The sequence below is a fragment of the Pteropus vampyrus genome, unplaced genomic scaffold, assembly GCF_000151845.1.
Source record: "Pteropus vampyrus isolate Shadow unplaced genomic scaffold, Pvam_2.0 Scaffold101, whole genome shotgun sequence".
Classification (NCBI taxonomy): Eukaryota; Metazoa; Chordata; class Mammalia; order Chiroptera; family Pteropodidae; genus Pteropus; species Pteropus vampyrus.
This window is the reverse complement of record NW_011888882.1, coordinates 3,488,726-3,501,755: the sequence shown is the minus strand read 5'-3', so window position 1 is coordinate 3,501,755 and position 13,030 is coordinate 3,488,726. Positions and strand designations below refer to the sequence as shown.

Here is a 13,030-nt window from a genome sequence, read left to right as displayed (position 1 = left end):
GACCGTGTATTCTGCCTAGTATAGCATAGTACAATTGGTGCTGTTTTAGTTTGTCTTGAGTAATTCTGAGACCTCAAAAAATCACAAGCATCTTCTTTAACATATAGATTCCATTACTGTTCTAAAAAGTTTTTCTTTACTAGTAAAAGAACTTGGTAATATTTCAGGTGGTCTTTTATCAGATATAGGTCTTTTTCAGTTTTCCAAGGAGAAATAATGTGGTAAAGAATAACTTGGCAAGGAGAGGTGTAGCCATACCTTTTATATCATTGGTGTTTTATTTAATTATTATGCTATCGCTTTCTGGATGTAAAGTTTGTTTCTGAGATATATTGTAAACTCTTTGATACCAGGCTTATTAACACAAAATTAACATTTTGTCAATGATTTATTTCTCCTCATAGAAGTAATGGATGAGCACTGTGGATGACATGAAAATATTCAATGTGTGTGAACTATTACCATATTTTATTGAATTGAAGTCACCATCAATTGTAACTCACCCTATTATTTATGTCTTACTGAGAAAGAAAAGAGGAGCCAATTAAATTATGATGTACTGACAATTTGAAACTGTGTTCTCATTTGTTAGATGTCAAAACGTGTAAACTTCACCTTGAAACGTCACATCTATTATATAGCCTTTTAGTGCTTGTATACAAGTAGGGGCACTGCTAGGAAAGTCATGCAAGAGGACAAATCAGTCCCACAATGACATAAACATCGTTACTAAATTCAATATAGCTAAACAGAAAATAAACATTAGTTCTTAGCAAATAGTGGTCACCATGTGGGAGAATTCTTGAACAAATTCTATTAATTCCCTCCTAGATTGCCTCACAATTTATTTGGGACTTATAAACATATTGATTGACATCAAAAGAGACTGTTAAAGCGAAAACAAGTTGGGCCACTTGAGAGCCCAGTCAACTCATTTTGTAAGTACCCTTCTTGGAAGGATGTGAATGATGTCCAGAGGACACATCTCTCAGTTTGTACACTGAGAATTGATATTTAAAAGAAGAGCATTTATCGAAAGGATTTCAGGATGTCTACAAAGGTATGAATCTATCCCTCGTCTAGAAAGATTTGATTCATGTTTTATAAATCTCTGATTCTTAAATTTGAAATATCATAATATACATATTTTTAGCTCAGTCCATTTTGTTCTTAGACACATTTTATGGCAACTACAATAGAGAACATATATAAATTACCATCAAAACTGCTCACTAAACAAACATTACTGATGGACTCCCATGGGATACTGAATGCTTGTAACCAATCTGCAAGGTAATCTTTTACCAACACCTATTTCCTCCCACAAGTAGTACTTACCGAGAGTCAGTTTTGTTTGTTCTCTAAACTGATCATGCTGGTTTCTCTTGCTATTATAATCATACGATTAATTATGTATTATAAGCCTATTTGAGTTTGTGTGTGTGTGTGTGTGTGTGTGTGTGTGTGAGAGAGAGAGAGAGAGAGAGAGAGAGAGACAGAGAGAGACAGAGACAGAGACAGAGACAGAGAGACAGAGAGAAAGACAGAGAGAGAGAGAGGAGGAATGTTGGATGCTTTGGAGATATTTGATGAAAGAGTCATTAAAAATGCTATCAGATTAGGTACTGGTGGGAAAATCGTGCCAAAAAATTATAAAGATATAGAAAGAGTAATTCCCTCAAAAGTAATCATTATTTTATTCAGCTGGTCTCAAACAACACTAAAAGAGCCTACTACGTTGCCTAGTATTTACCTTATAGATATTAAAGTTAGCCAAGTCAAATACCAGAGCTTCAATTTAAGTGGTAAATTAGCTACTTAGATACTAGGAGACCTTGGAAATAACCAACTCAGAGTTAAAGAATGCTTTCTTCAATCTAATTCTATTCTCAAGTGGTCAAAAGATTTTATTTACCATTGTTTATTGCCATCATCAACCTAAGACTTGCAAATCATATGGTTCAAATTCAGAAAGACAAAGACAAAATCAATATAGGGTCCATAAGACTGGATGTGAAGTAGTTCATCTTAGAATCAAGAAAACTGGCATCAATCCAGAAAATACTTTTTGTCAATCCGAAGTGAGAATACATTTAACTTTTAAAGTATGTGTTTTTAATTGTGACTTGAAACTCTGTGATATTATTATTGACTTGTCCTTATTCTCAGAAGATGTTTATATTCCTGAGAATTAAAACCTAAAAAGCAGCCATTAGATTAACCCTTTCTTAAATTCAAAATGAATCAAATAATGTTCATATGAAGAGTACTTAGAGAAGTACATACAAAAAATTCTAGGAGCACATATGAAAGACCTCAAGTCTCCCTAAAGTGTCAGCAGTGATTTTACAGAGCAGACACTTGAATTGAGACTAATGGAAGGAGTTTCAAGGTGTAAAAGAGATTAAAGCAAGAAAAGAGTAGGGTGAAGAGTCATATGAGGATCATCAGAGGTTTAAAGTGGTAGAAGTGAGGATCATGGGAGGCTCAGAAGGAAGTACAGAGAATAACAAAATGAAAACTGGGAAGGAGACGGAGATGGAAAGATGGGTTTCCAAGAAAGTGGTCTTCATTGCTACCCCAGGTTCATCTTGGCATAGTTTTTGGGTTCTCAATCTAGATATGAATGTGCAACCACCCAGTGACTATGTAAAAACCATATTCAACTGAATGTTGAGAAAACAATGGTTTATGTTGAGGGATGAAAAGAAAAAAAAGATATCTATTATTTCTTCATTTCTTGTTCAGTGCGGGCATTGTTTATAGCCTTTTATCTAGTATCTATGAAATAGATATTATTAATTCTACATTTTAAAGATGAGTTAACTGAATCTTAAAGATGTCATGTTGACTTACTTCAAAATTCCCTAACCAATTAGTAGCATATCAGGGACTTGACTATAGACTGCCTAACTTTGAAGCCCACAAGGAAATGTAATTAGCCATCTAGGTGCCCTCTCATTGGCCTTCAGAGCACGAAGCCAGAGCTGCAGCAGTTAAGCGCCCCATAGGTACGGGCAAAAGTCTACGCAGAACTGTGTGGAGGAATAGCCTGGGCATAGACAGGGGAAAGTGGGTGGCACAGACTTTTGTTGAGGCCCTCACCCACAGAGGCCCAGGTCATGGTTTGAGTGGCCCACAGAGGGGCAAGTATAGGAAAAAAGGGAGACTCGGATCCTTGTAGAGCTCATACTCCAGTCAGAGATCTGACTGACATCCTGACAGGCTGGAAAACAGTGATTTTACTGGACTCATTGATGCCCTTGATATGTTAACTATTACATGAATATATTATATATTACATGAATATTTTATAACGAATATGTTAACTATTCATGTTATACTAAAGACTCAGGTACACGAATAACTCCAGTTGCAGAGAGTGCCTTTGCCTTTCTACTTTGAATTCTCTGAGTTTTGTAGACCCAACCCAGATATGTGGTCCTTATCAGACTCATTTATCTCAGTCTGATGACTTTTCCATACATAACAACTCCAGGCACAGTGACTACTAAAACAGCACCCCCAGGAATTTTGTGCCCCCACTTATCCACCTTGCCTTGATTGCAAGAGAAGAAGCTCAGGCTGATATTATTCATAGCCCAGTATACTACTTCCCTTCCATTCACCCAGCCATTCATCTTCACATATATAAACACTAATATATATTTCCCCAAGGATCAACTCAGAAGGATTATATGTGATCACTCATTTATTCTAAGGAATAAATGAACAAATGAGGTGTAAGCCATGCCTCTTAATTCATAAATAGTGACACATGTGACAGGGAGATAGTAATTATATGTGTAAATTATATCTGCATTTGTTACTTAATCGTTTAAAAATTATTATTATAATTTTTGTAAGGAGAAACATTAACCACATAGCACTTTAAAAATATAATCCAGTGTATAAATGGATATATGATGATTGTGCATATTCTGAATTTGTCATAGAGATAAACTTTTAATGAAACTTACATAGGTCTTTTCATCCCATGTTTAGTCACAAACTATATTCTCCTGTCTTAATAGTTTTGTCATTGCACATGTTAATTGTGTATGATAAATCTTAGTTGCATACATAATGAAATATATAAATCAAAATAGATATTATAACATATTAATAATTTAATAGTAATACAATTGTACTGTTTAACTTTGTTATAATAAATGGTAATAGTTATGGAACTCTATCTAAGGTTTTCATTGAAGGAATGACTCCAATTCATATTTCTGGTTTATATTTTAGAAAAATGATTAAAATCTACAAAAGCAGTTCTAATACTTTTATTTAATTTTCCCAAATTATTCTAACTTAGGAAGCCAGATCACATTATTAAATGTTTTAAATTCTTCTTCCAAAGAAAGGAAGAAGACCTGTTCAAAAACTTTGAGTATAATGTCTTAAAACATAAAACACCTTGCTTGTCACGATGCGCTTAGTGCAAACTAGAATACAAATTCAGATCCTGGCAGAATGATTGATGTATTTACATCAAGCCTCAGAAAATTTTGTGGCAAAGGGCTTATAAGTGTCTTTAGTTTGCCATACATGGAATAATTACCCTTTTGCTTTCATGAATCAGCCTTGGGCCTTAGAAAAATCAAAGGAGAGCATAATCCAGGTTTATCAAAGAACTATAGCTAGTATGAAAATAAATCTCCCTGAACACTGTTTCAAAGTATAGCAATAGCAGCCTAACTGTTACGGGGACAATGAAAGAGATTTGCAAAAGGGCAAGTGATGAACTTAAGATTCCTTAGTGGGCATTAGGAACAAGTTGGTTTGAGAAACCTGGATCAGAAGTGGGAATAATTAGACATTGTCATTCTATGTCCACTTCTGATAGCCCTGAACTATATTTTTGACTTAATGATAAGATGCATGTCTGTAGTTTTTGGTTTTTTGAAATCTGAAAGTTTTTTCAGTGTCTGATAACAGAATTCTTAACATATAGGGCTTAGACTATATATAGTTTTTATTTTATTTTATTTATTTTTAAATATTATTTTATATTAGTTTCAGGTGTACAACATAGAGGTTAGACATTTATATAATTTACAAAGTGATCCCTCTCATTAGTCTAGTACCCACCTGACACTATCCATAGTTGTTACAATATTTCTATTGACTATATTCCCTATGCTGTATTTCACATCCTCATGACCGTTTTGTAACTACCAATTTGTACTTCTTAATCCCTTCACCTTTTTGACCCAGCCCTCCACTTTCCTTTCCATCTAGCAATCACCAGTTTGTTCTCTGTATCTACGAGTCTGTTTTCATTTTGTTTGTTCATTTATTTTGTTCTCTAGATTCCACATATAAGTGAAATCATACGGTATTTGTATTTCTCCAAATTATTTTTGTTAGATATAATTTCATTTCAGTTAATCAAGAGTCTTTTTTATTCTCAGTGAAATTTATTTTCTCAATAGTTTCTGTCTAAGTACAAAATGGTTTAGTAAAGTTTTATCAGCAAATCTTATATAATTAAACTCACCTAGTATACCATGGCTTATGTCAAATTAAGGCTCCCTAAAATAGAGATATTTTCCAAAAGGTATGTTTATGAGAAAATATGTCAACTAAGTAGAAAAGAAAAAAGAATACACTGATATAGAGGGAGAATACATGAGAAAGAAAAAAAATTACATTATTACATTGGCACAGTTTTTCCCCCTATTTTGTTCTTCCAAAGACCTGTGTGGACTAGAAGAGACCAAGGCAATCATTGATCTTCTCACCTCTTTTTACACATAGGAAATAGGTGAAAAACACTGAAGCCTGGAAGATTTATTTTCACTATAACACTTAGCTCGTAACTGGTAGAGACAGGACTAGAATTCAAGTCTCTCAATTCTCATTTGTGTATTATTTAGCCTCTTCTGACTCTGGCTCAAATGAGATCTAAGGATCACCTGCATAGAAAGCATATTAAGTCATGGAAGAAGAAGGGATCTTTCAGAGAAAATGTAAGAAGTTAAAAGAAAAATATCTGAAGGTAGAATCCTAAATGGCACCAACATTTAAAATGCAGGGAGAAGTAGAAACATTTATAAGAGATGGTAAAGGAATAGTGATGGAGTCTATAGGAGAGCCAGGAGAGAACAGAATAAGAATCATGAAAATAAAGAAGAAGGGAATATTGAAAGGACACTCACTGTACAACATCACCAAAAGATTCAAAGTTGAGTTTCCTTCTCGAAAGCCTTTGTTCTGTTCTAGGATACCACATTCTCTTGTTTGGTTTTTGTTTCTGTTTTAACCTTCCTAGCTTTTCTGTCTTCTTTGCTGGTTCTTCTTTCCCTGGTGAGCCTCTAAATTTTAAAATGGCTCATATCTGAGTCTTGAGCTTCCCTCTTCTCTCTCCGTAGTCCCTAAATAACCTAATTCGTTTATTTTTTATTTTATTGTGTGTTTTTTTTTTGTTTTTGTTTTGTTTTTTTTTGTTTTTTTTTGTTTTTTTTTTAGGCGAAGCAACCCTTGGTTGACCTCACAGATTGCAAGGAACTTGTCAGCTTCCAATCTCTTATTTTTTATTTTTTATGCCTACAGCACCTGTTCTTCTTCCTAGGTGGTCTCCCATCCAAGTACTAACCAGGCCTGACCCTGCTTAGCTTCCGAGATCAGACAGGATCAGGCTTTATTAGGGTGGCATGGCCATAGACTAAATAAACCTAAATCCTCCACATGCTGCTAACTCCCAAATCTACATCTCCAAGCTCTGCTTCTCCTGAGAAGTCCTGACTTGTATATGCAGTCTTCCTTGACATCTACATATATTTTTCAAACTCAGAATGGTCAATTATTAATTCTTACCCCAAAATCTGCTCTTCTTCAAATGTCTTGCATCTCAATGAATGATAATAGATATAGCCTCTTGCTTACACTAAAATCTCAAGTGTTTCTCATGATTATTCTTGGTATCTCCAATAGAGTACATCTAACCTAGCACTGTTTGTTTTAACTAAAAATCACATCCTGAATGTGTACTTCACGTCTACTTTACTATCACTAGCTTAATCCTAACTTCATCTTCTACTTCTTGGAATAATCTTCCCAGAGTTCTGCAATAATCTCCTAACTACTTTTTCTTTTCATTCTTGATCCTCTATAATCTATTTATTGAAGAGAAGAGGAATCTGATTTAAAACATGAATTGGACCTTGTTCCTTCCTATTTAAAGTTTTCATGTATTTCCATCTTAATTAAAATTAAAGTCATAATTATGCTCTGGCCAGCACAACCCTACAAGATCTTGCCCTATCTAATACTTCAGTCCCATCTTGTACTACTTTCCTCTTGTCAATTTTCCTTCAACATCACAGTCTTTTTATGTCATTGCTCTTCTTTAAATATGACAAACCCAATCCTATCTCAAAACATTTTATCTTGCTTTTCTTTAACTTGGAAGATTTTCTTCCTGATCCTTGTATGGGTGATTATTTCTTGTCACTCAGATCTTACCATATATGTCACCTGAGACAGATCTTCACTGAGCAGCCAGGCATTATTTGGTACATTACTCTATTTTAAATCTTTGTACAGCATACTACTATATTATTTAGTATTTTTTTTGTTTCCTCTGTCCATCCTCCAAAAATGTAAGCTCTGTGAAAACAAAGTCTTTATCTGATCCCAGAATTGTGCTTGATGTAGAATGCATTTAATACAAATTGTAGAAATAACAATAAAATATTTCTATTAGGTGGTCATCGAAGGCTTTTAAATAGAATATAGAGTTAGAATACTAGTTGAATACAGTGGAAAAAAGTGGACATATGTTTTCCAGATAACAAAGTTTCTACTCAGTTTTCTGATTGACATAGCATTAGGGCTATGAAAATGAGCAAGGCAGTCACAAGCCTTGTTCACTGTGAAGAAGGTAGTCATTAAAATATAATTATTACTTAATTATCCTTATAAGTTCTATAGAAAAAATTACAGGGTGCTGTGAAACATATAACCAGGAGATGTAACTAAGTAGATATCAGGAAAGATATTTTAAAGTGGAATTTATAAGCCATCTAAGGTTTTGAAAGATAGGAATTGGTTTTACTATCTTTTGGTGACCACTTTTTTTTGCTATGTAAATAGTGAGAAGATAATGATGTCAAAGGGATAGAAATACTATATCTGATAAATTATTCCAGTCATTAGAAATATATATTTCCTTCATTGCAGATAAGAAAAGTAATGTTTGGCTTTCTGATTTAAAACTCAGTCTCATGAGAGCTTAGTAGAAATAAATTCCCTAAAAAAGTCATTGGTGTAGTATTAACTGAAAAAGGAAATTTGGGTACCTGCAAATTTGGGTACCAAATGGTGGTCTGTCATGAATGATTCAAACGCTGATTTGCTATTAGACACGGCCTCCCTCTCTCTGTGACAGTTTTCAATCTCAAACATTTTATAAAGGCATTAATTCTTTTATAAAAACATAGAACTTGTATCTTTTATTCTATTTATTTCTGATAAAATTATTTTTTATAGCCAGTGATGAAAGAAAATAAATTTTTTCATATCTACCTCAAGCAAGGTTTAAGGTCCTATATGTATAGATTTTATATGTAAAGCCCTGATAAAACTGAATTCATAATTTTTTGGACGAGAAGCATTCTTAAAGATTATCTAGTAGAAGAGAGAGAGAGAGAGAGAGAGAAACTAATGTTTATCGAGGAGAAGACGTTTATCGAGGAGAAGACATTTTCTGGTAAGTGTCCAGCTAGTTAGAGGACAAGGGACTTGTCTCAACATCTATGCTCTTTTCATAGCATCAACAAAGGGGATACAGAAATATTTAATGGTATTATTCTAGCTTTACTTTTTCTAGTTTCAAAAAAAAAAGTTTATGTTCCTTAGTGTATACAGGCCTTCTTTATTCTATTTCCCATCTACAGCTTCTGGTCTATTTTCTACTATTCCCTTACATTTCACGAATACTAAAGGAGAGGTGTGTTTTCAAGTCCCCTCCTTTTTTTTTTTTCATGCTGTTCCCTTGTCAGGGCCAACTTTCCTGGGCCTTCTCTATTGGACAAAGGCTTGTTCTCAATGGTCACTTCCCAGAGAAAAATTTTATAGCCAGTGACACTAAGGTGTCTTAGCTAAAAACATTATGGACTGTCAATAGGATAAAAGGTCATTTAATATACAGACATAAGAAAAAAGGAACTAAAGTATAGTAAGGTTGTTAAGAGCTTGCTGTTTGGATTATAAAACTGGTGACCTCTCATACAAACTGACTAAGCTGAGAAAATTACTTAAATTTTCTGAGCCCCATTTTTCTCATTTAAACAATTAGATGATAGTATTTTTTATTAAAAGTTACTTATAATTGTTAAAAGGCATATATAAAGTTATTAGCTTACCATCTAAGAGCTGAATAAATATTAGCTATAATTTTTTATTATTTCTATTAGTGTCAGAATGTTAGCTGTCAGCTGACTATGTAGATAATAAGATAAATAACAAGAATTCTCAGATTTGAAGTGCTTGCATTCAAATGGACAAAAATATCTAAACTCTGAAAGACATCTTGAGTTCTCAAACTGTTTTCATGTATATAATCTAGTTTCATCCTCATACCTTGACATAGGTTTATAAAATAATGTTAAAAATAAAAAGCAGAACATAAAATCTAGATGATACACATGAATTATAATTATGCAAGCTATATTTTAAGCACCAACACATATACATACATACATACATATATACATACATACATACATACACACAAACACACACACACTTCAAACAAAAAAATTATGTTTGCTAAAATTTTTACATGTAAAATTATCTAAGGTCATTAAAAATGATAATAATACAATAATTAACAGTATGTAAAAATCATTTTAAGAATATGGGATATCATTAGGGTCCAATAATTTGGGTTTAATGAGGGAAGAATAACTAAGCAACACTTTGTTCTTTTTCAGGGTAGAATCTAGAAGGTCCTTGCTAATAAGGTTTTAATATAATTTTGTCTAAAATTTTCAGTTCATAGATGAGGAATCTGAAGTTTAGAGATGTTTAAAGACTTATTCAATACTGCAACAAATGAGAACGGAAGCTTGTCTACTGGCCTCAAGTTCTGCGGTCTCTTTTCTGAGTCATAAATTCACTTCTGAACATGTTTCTGTAGAGCTCATTTTTGGTAATGTACCTTCAATGTACTTTAAGATACACAAGGCCAATTCCCCTTCCTATCTATCGATCACACAGAATACATAAAACTTTATGCAGACTTGTCTTTAACACATTTTCAAAATTTATCATCTTAAGGATTTCATTAAAAAGTAGCTTTAACAAATTAGTTCTTGAATGTCATGGTACATACATTTTTAAAAACTTATCACTTAAGATTTTTACATTTTACTTTGCGTAATTATACCTCTACAAAAATATAAAAAATGCACACCCTAATCATCACAACTGGTACAAATATTTTCTTAGTTTATTAAATGAGGCTTTCAATCAAAAAAAAAAGGTAGCTTTAAATATTTAAATATAATACTTCGTACTATTCATACTATTTATTATAATGTACAACATTAAAGATTAGCCCAAGTCTACAGAACAAGTTTCTGAAGGCAATATATTTTTTAAAACTTCAATTTTGCAAAAACTTTTAAATCATAGTAGTAAATATTCTGAAAGCTGATAAAATGTGATTAATAGATGTTACCCTGGTTGTTATCTTGGTTTACTATACAATTACATTGGTATACATTTTTATATACAAATTGAGATTTGCCTTTGTATTGTTTTGACTTTTTTTAACGAATTTGTTAAATGAGTCAATAAAGTAAATTTTTAAATCATTGCCATCACTACAGAAATATAGTTTTCAAAACTATTATTGTCTGTGTATTTGACTTTATCTTGGAAAGGTGCTTCTTAGAGGTTGAGGGTTCCTTAAGAACATTTTGCTCTTTCATGGAGATCTTTTCTCAATTTTTTTTTTTTTTATTAGAAAGCATATTATTTTCTAAAAGACTGATGAAGAGCATTTCAATGATAATCTAAATATTTTCCTAATTTTCATTGAAAAGGAAATAATGTCTTGCCTTAGAAAAAAAAGCTTCTTATTTTGCTACACATTTAGAAAGCATCCAGCATATTTCCTATACAATGAACACAATCTTTGAGGCCATCTATAATTTGCAACAAATTTATAGTTTAGTAGCTTAAATTAATGGGAAAATGAGCTGTTGACAGACATGTTTTTTCAAATTGATATTTGAGGATGGTGCAGTCAAAATACTTGACATGAAATAGCAAAGGAAATGAGGATTGTGTATCTATAAAACACAACTCTTTACTGCCACACAAGCTAAAAGTGCTTAAAATTTAAAATTTTACTGTATTTTGAAGTTCTATTTTATAATCTTTGATGCAATGATGCATTACATCTTAAACTACAGCGTTTTTTTTCTCACTTATTTAGGTAGATGCAGACATTCTTATTATCAGCTAGTTTTCTTGAGAAAGTAAGTGCCATTTTAAATAGGCACTCTGCTGAGTATTAGTCATGTATTGATTCATTAAATCTCCAGATATAAAAAGAACAAATACAAAAACAAAAAATGTCCATTATATGTATGATAGTGGTAGGGAAATTAACTTCCAATTACTCTGGAGGATCCAGGCTCTTAATGTTTTGATATCATTTTGCTAAATTTACTATTGCATTGCATATACACACAAATGTGTGCCCACACGCTTATGATACACACACACATGCATATGTAGTTATGTAGTGCCTCAAAGAAAAAAATAATTTGGTTTGGTCTAAAACTATGGGGAAAAGAAAGACCCTTGTACAATTATCAGTAAATTCTTTTTTAAAAAAGAGGAAAGATATTTTCAAACAAACTATTTTGAATGACAAAAACTAAATGTGGGCACTTGCTTTTCTTTTAGTAACTAATTGATCATTGATACTGGGAATTTAATTAACTCTATCAACAGATATTTATGAGGTCCTAATGTATAAGATCGCATGAATTAATGAAGTGTAAGTATTGCTTCCGTTCGAAGAAGTTTTGCCATCCTTGAATCTAAATGCCCTTTTTCCTTAGAGAACCATGATGTGTAGTCCAGGTCAAAGATGAGACTTAATGGACATTAACTCAGTCCATAGGGAACCTGATTGGCATCCTAGGTGCCAACACTAAAGCTTCACTAGTTCTGTGCTTTCAGAGTTATAACTTCCTGGTATAAAAATCATCATTATTATTTACATTGTCCCATGAGCAAGATCATGTGGATTTCATACCAACTATCTGCTAATATAAACCATTTTCTATGTGGAAAGCATATCGAGTTGGTTGGAAATGTACTCTATATCAGGGAAAAGAAAGTCCAAATAGTACCCAAGCTGCTTAATAGAAACTAAAATATTTAACAATAATCTAGATCTAAGTTAAGTAATAGGTATAAATGTTAGTATTATATAAAATTTATTTAAACTGTGAAGCAGATTTGTCCTGCCCATAGTTTTGATTCACAAACACATAGACTGTGTCACCTCAGAAATCCTGTAACCAGCTGTAACTCTGCTTGCCCAGATAGCCTTCTGGGGCAGCCGAGCATTGTCTGGAAGTACTAGTGAATGGGCACTTTATACACTGCTGGCAATTGTTATGCAAAACACTCAGCTAGGCCTGAAGCCATGTGAATTTGCCCAATTTCAGGTTTCATTAAAACTTAAATGTCATCTTAGTTTCTATAAAAGTAATAGTTATTTATAAAGAAGTCATATATTCCAAGTAGTACTTCTAGGATTGAGTTCCTGAAAAAGAGTACAAGTGAGATTTTGTTAGATTTTGTTTGATTCACTCAAATGTAATTCAGATAGAAATTGAAAACTTTATAAAACTAAATGAGGGAACTCCCTCAGTCTAAATAAATTTGAAATTTAAAAAGAGAACTAGCTAGGGTATGATTTTTTTTAATCATGAAAAACTTGAGGGCTTTTCATAAATGTTCATTGAGTGCCTATTAATTGTTAGGAAGTATT

The 13,030-nt window shown here is 32.6% G+C and overlaps 1 pseudogene; it reads right to left on the bottom strand.

Annotated features, from left to right (window-relative positions):
- Positions 1-6,552: 6,552 nt before the first annotated feature.
- Positions 6,553-6,674, bottom strand: LOC111742818 (annotated as a pseudogene).
- Positions 6,675-13,030: the final 6,356 nt, after the last annotated feature.